This window comes from Petaurus breviceps, unplaced genomic scaffold, assembly GCF_028583685.1.
Source record: "Petaurus breviceps papuanus isolate PSGF00001 unplaced genomic scaffold, PetGlider_PUasm1.0 173, whole genome shotgun sequence".
In the NCBI taxonomy this organism is placed as follows: domain Eukaryota; kingdom Metazoa; phylum Chordata; class Mammalia; order Diprotodontia; family Petauridae; genus Petaurus; species Petaurus breviceps.
The window spans coordinates 25,344,626-25,349,558 of NW_027185759.1; the positions used below are offsets into that span (position 1 = coordinate 25,344,626).

Here is a 4,933-nt window from a genome sequence, read left to right on the forward strand (position 1 = left end):
CTTTTCCCCCAGTCGAGGCTGGGGGTAAAAAAAAAAAAATGGAAGAAAAAAATCCCAAAAACCCAAGCCTCAGACGTGCTGTGAATGCGCTGGGCTCCTCAATGGGGCTTCTTTAGAAATGCAGAGCTGCTGCTTTACACACTCAATGGAGGATGAAGAAGGGGGCTGCTGCAGACACCCGGCTCCGCTGTTGCTGCTGCTGCTGCTGCTTTCTCTGGGCACCAGCAGCACATCGCGAGGGGGAGGGGGGGAGGGAGACGAGGCTCAATCACAGAGGAGGATCTCGGGCTTCTCTCGAGCGCTTAGTTTGTTTTTTTTTTTGGATATGTGTTGTTGCCCTGGATCAGGCTTCTCCACGTCATGAAACTGAGCTCCGAGAAAAGGAACAAATGAAGGGGGGACGCGCTTAGCATGGGTTCGGGAGCGCGCAGTGGGAAGCCCTGACTGCACAGTTTTCTCGTGTTGTGTGTGTGTGTGTGTGTGTGTGTGTGTGTGTGTGTGCGCGCGCGCGCGCATATCTTAATAAGGGGGTGGGGGTGACTGGGGGGGGGCGGGGTTGGGCAAGCGGTCCAGCCTTAGCAAACCAAGAAGTAGCCACAGGGAATAATTTCAGGCTGGGGAAGAGGAGGAGGGGAGGTCATTGTCAGGGTTGGAGGGAAAGGATTGGCCTTGATCTCTCCAGCAAGGAAATCGGTGCAAACTGGTTGTCTCCCAAATCCAGCTAAGCTCCGTGGATTCAGACAGTTTGGAAACTAAGAATGCATGCCTGTCCCTAGACCTCCCAAGATACCCCTGCCTGACTGGCAGTTCCTTCTCCGAGTACTGACAGAAAAGAGAGACCTGCGCGCCGCGGGCCGGGAAGTCCCTCTGGAATGTACCTGGGTGTCCTGGAACCCAAGCCCAGTCCGTCCCTTTTGGGTACTGCCCAGCAGTGGCCGGCATTCCCTTCAGTCCCTTTGCACCAGGAGACTTTTTGTTGGTGCCGCAGCTGAAGCCTTCTTCTTCCTCCCCAGGATTCAACAGCCTCGTGTTGGCTTGCTGCTTTCAAAGGGAAGAAGGCAAAGCGAATCACTGGGAAGAGACCCGGATCACTCCGGTAACAGCAGGGCATTTCGCATTCTTCCACGGGGAAAAGCGCGAGGCAGGGAGGAGGACCTTAACCCCTTTGCATCTGATGCCAAAACCTTCCCTCCCACTCCTCTAAAGGGAGAAAGAGGTTGCAGGAGGGGAATCAGGATGCATGAGAGAGGGTGCTGCACCCGGTAGGCTAGGACCAGTAGTCAATTCAGATCTTCCCATCAGTCACCAAAAGGATTTTTTCCCTCCTTTTTAAAGCTCCATCCTCATCCCCTTTCACAGGAAAGCCCGCAAAAATGCATCTTTGTTGAGGAATCAGAGAAGGTGGGCACAAAAAAGAGACTGCTTAGAGGAGATGCCCAGCTGACCAGCGTCCTCTGGGTTCGTGTGATCAGAGATCCATTTGGGGGATACCTTGTGGCTCCAGCATTGGGCTCCCTCTCTTTTTCCCCAGGACTGAAAGTTAGCAGAGGGATTTTCCATCAAGTGTCGCGAGGAAATTTTCAAGAAAAACACGCCCCTTGATTGTCCATTTTGAAACTTACAAGCTTCAAACATCTAGGTACCCCTGATAAACAATGCACTCTTTCCAGTCATTCAATCCCTCCGTGCACGAGAACATGCGTTAAAAATGCATGCACATTCCCACCCCACTTCCCAGGAGCTCTGATGGGAAACTGCAGTCAATTAAGCAATGTAGACGCTGCTAAAGATCGTCTCACATTCTATGCCATAAATGGGTTCGATTTTCCCTCTTATACGCTAGACCCACCCCTGTTTCTTCATTTTCAAGGTAAACTACCCTGGCATCCTGCACATATACATGCACACGCATACATACACACAGACACAGACACACAAACACACACACACACAAGCACCACTGAGTTCCCCATCTCGCCTGTGAACAATCCAATTCCCTTCTCTCCCTCAGCTCCCCTCCCCCCGCCACTATCCTCTTTCCACCCTCTGTCCCCCACCGCCACGCAGTGCCTGGAACACATTTCCAGGATCTCATTAGAACCCAGCATCTGTCAGAGGAACATGGGGTATCTGAAATTTCGTCCTTTGCTACAACGCAGTGATTGTCAATGACCCTCCCTGGAGTTGGGAATTGTTTTCTCTTGAACTACACTCTTTAAAGCTCGTGGACGCCAGCTAAACAGTTAAATCTATTTCTACCTTTTTCTCCCCCTCCCCACCCACGGTTTCAAAGGAGCCTCCTTGGGGACGGTCCTAAAAGTAGATGGACCCTAAGGAGTTCCCATGCATTAGATCCGTACACTGGAGCTCTAGGCATCCTTTTCTTATCAAAGAGCAGGACAAGGAGTCCTTTCTCCCCAACTGTAGCAGGCTCCAGGGAGGCAGTCAATAGCATTACCCCTACTCTTTAATTCCAAGAGATCTCCCCGGAGCTGAGTGAATGTGCCACCATCGAAGATGAAAGAATTCTCCCTCCTAAAATAATAATCAGAATAATTTAAACGCTGCATCATGCATTTCTCGGAAGTCTCTTACAAACGCCTCCCTGATCCTCAGCCAGCCAGGCAAAACGAATTGGTGTTCAGAATAGTAAAGTATTAAAAGCTAAAATCAGGTGTGTGTGTGTGTGTGTGTGTGTGTTTTTAATTCTAAGAGCAACACATACAGGCCGACGGAGGTACGGGGAGGGACGGAGAGGGATGTCTCAGATCTTTCACCTGGCCTATTTATTGGAGTTGCTCATCATCTGCTCTAATTACAAGGGGTTGGACACACATTCATCAGTCTCCTGGCCCCTTTCATTCTCCTGCTAGATATCCAGTTCAACATTCAAGCAGAGAATAAAAGATGCAAGAATCGTTTAAAAAAGGACAGCACATCCACGCCTGCACAAATATAGTAGGCACGCCAGCACTAAAACACATTGAGGTTAGGTTATTGATTTCAATTAAGCAAAATAGAAAAAGAGCTCAGTCAATACCTATCCATGTTGAGGACTAAAGCGCTCCTCGCGTTTGCTCTGAGTGGCTTGGCTAGGCGAGCTGCAAACTCCTTAAGATGAATTGTATCCATAACGCCATCGCCTGGCTCTCTCTCTTTCTCTTCCCCAGCCAGCAACTTTCAGAGATGCCACCAAAGCACGCTTGTAATCCTTTTAGGTGTTTCCACCTTCGAGTCCTGTAGATGGGATGAAGCGAGAAATGGTAGCTGCATACCTAGTGAGGGTGGGGGGAGCACCAAGCACACCAATCCAAAACCCCAGTGCTGGAGGACTCGGCGCCTCGGCTTTGGAGGTCCTCGATAGCTATCAGCCGGAAGTTTCCAAGGACAACATTACTTGAATTTTCGAGCGAGGTCCTCTCAGATAGATAAGGACACGAAGTGTATGATCCCTGGGAGCCCAACGCGGTCTGTATCCTGCTGCATTCCTAGCTTGCTTTCTTCTCGCCCCTCACCCCTCTTCTGGAAAGGATGTCACTCACAGGGCGATCCGTGCCTGATTCCTCCTTCATTTCGGTTGAAGGTGGGACAGCTTCCTCCGCTCCCAGGGCATCTTTTACCCTGCTCCCTCGCGGTGGGTGGATGGTGTAAGGAGTGAAGGGGAGGTGGGTGGTGGGCGGGGAGGAGAGGCGGCGGGCGGGGTTGAGGGTGGACCAGATCCAACTATTTATGCCAGCCTTAACCAGACTGGGAAGAGGCACAGAAAACGGAAGGGGTGGGGGGGAGGGCTTGAAAAAAGATGGCCATATGGTTAGATCCGCGCCATTGGGTTCCAGGATTTAGGGCAAATGCAAGCGGAGCCCTGGTCCGGGAGGGGAGCCCTCTGACAGAGGGAACCTGCTGCCCTGCCCCCTTCCTGGTCCAGAGCTCCTGGGGATCGGAGAAGGGCAAAGCCGCAGAATTCTGGTGGAGGGGGACAGCCTACAACGGCGATGGCCGGGTCTTTTGGCTGTAGCTCTGCCCAGAGCGCCTCTTTAACTGGCCCGGAAATAACGGAAATCGGATCGGGAGGTACTTACCGGCCTCTGAGCCTTGACTATCCAGAAGAAGATCGGGGCATTCAGGGCCACGCCGAACAGGATACGAGGAATCCCAACCCATCAAAAGCCTGCCCACACTCTCCCCTCCCAAACTGGGGAATGAAAGAGCCACAGCCCTGAGCCGCCCCCTTAATCATCCTAGCACCCGGAGCCTGGGCCAGAATGCCCCCCAGCCTCGGGCCCTCCCCTGCCGACTAGGGAAAGATGCCGCCACTGCTGCTGCCGCTATCGCTGCTGTTGCTGCGGCTGCAGTCCGTTCACACATCGCAGCCAGATCCCCTGGTGAGGGAGGAAGTGGGCTTGGGGCTCTGGCTGGCGCGCTCTGCTGAGTCTCTCTCTCTCTCTCTCTCTCTCTCTCTCTCTCCCCCCTTCCGCCCCCCTCCCCCCGTCAGCCCGCCACGACCCCACACTCGCTTTCCTTCCCTCCCCCCCCCCCAATCTATCTACAAAACGCAATTCAGTTTCAAGAACAGATAGGGGTTTCCGCATCATTGGGAACCCCTAAAAGACGCATTTTTTTAACTTTCATTTCTTTGCAATGGTGAGGTAGAGAGCGTCTGTTTGGAAAATTACAGCCCCAGCGTGCCCAGGATTCCTCCTCTCAGCAAAGAAGGGACGGGTGGGTGCCTCCCCCCTCCCCGGTCCCATCCTCCCATCCAAGACCTCTCTAAGTGACGTGAAACCTTTCTCCCACCTTCGTGACAAACAAGGGACGGCTTGGAAAACGAACACATCTGCTCTTCATCTATTTACGCTTGCCTAAGAGAAGGGAGTAAACTGAAGGTCTGTGTGTGTGTGTGTGTGTGTGTGTGTGTGTGTGTGTGTGTGTGTGT

General features: G+C 52.6%; 1 protein-coding gene across 4 annotated transcripts in view; it reads right to left on the bottom strand.

Moving 5' to 3' along the window:
- The window catches only part of SLITRK3 (SLIT and NTRK like family member 3), an 18,330-nt gene that overhangs the window by 5,339 nt on the left and 8,058 nt on the right, over nucleotides 1–4,933 (bottom strand). Inside the window, exons 1-2 of one of the 4 annotated variants that reach the window (XM_069083526.1) lie at nucleotides 4,080–4,444; nucleotides 3,041–3,237 (exon numbers count right to left, since the gene is read on the bottom strand). The exons of 1 other annotated variant lie outside the window; for it this stretch is intronic. The gene's annotated coding sequence lies outside the window, so the exon portion shown is untranslated. Of the gene's footprint in view, nucleotides 1–3,040; nucleotides 3,238–4,079; nucleotides 4,445–4,794; nucleotides 4,925–4,933 lie in introns of those variants that run through there. 2 more of the 4 variants (XM_069083528.1, XM_069083525.1) reach the window with 2 other exon arrangements.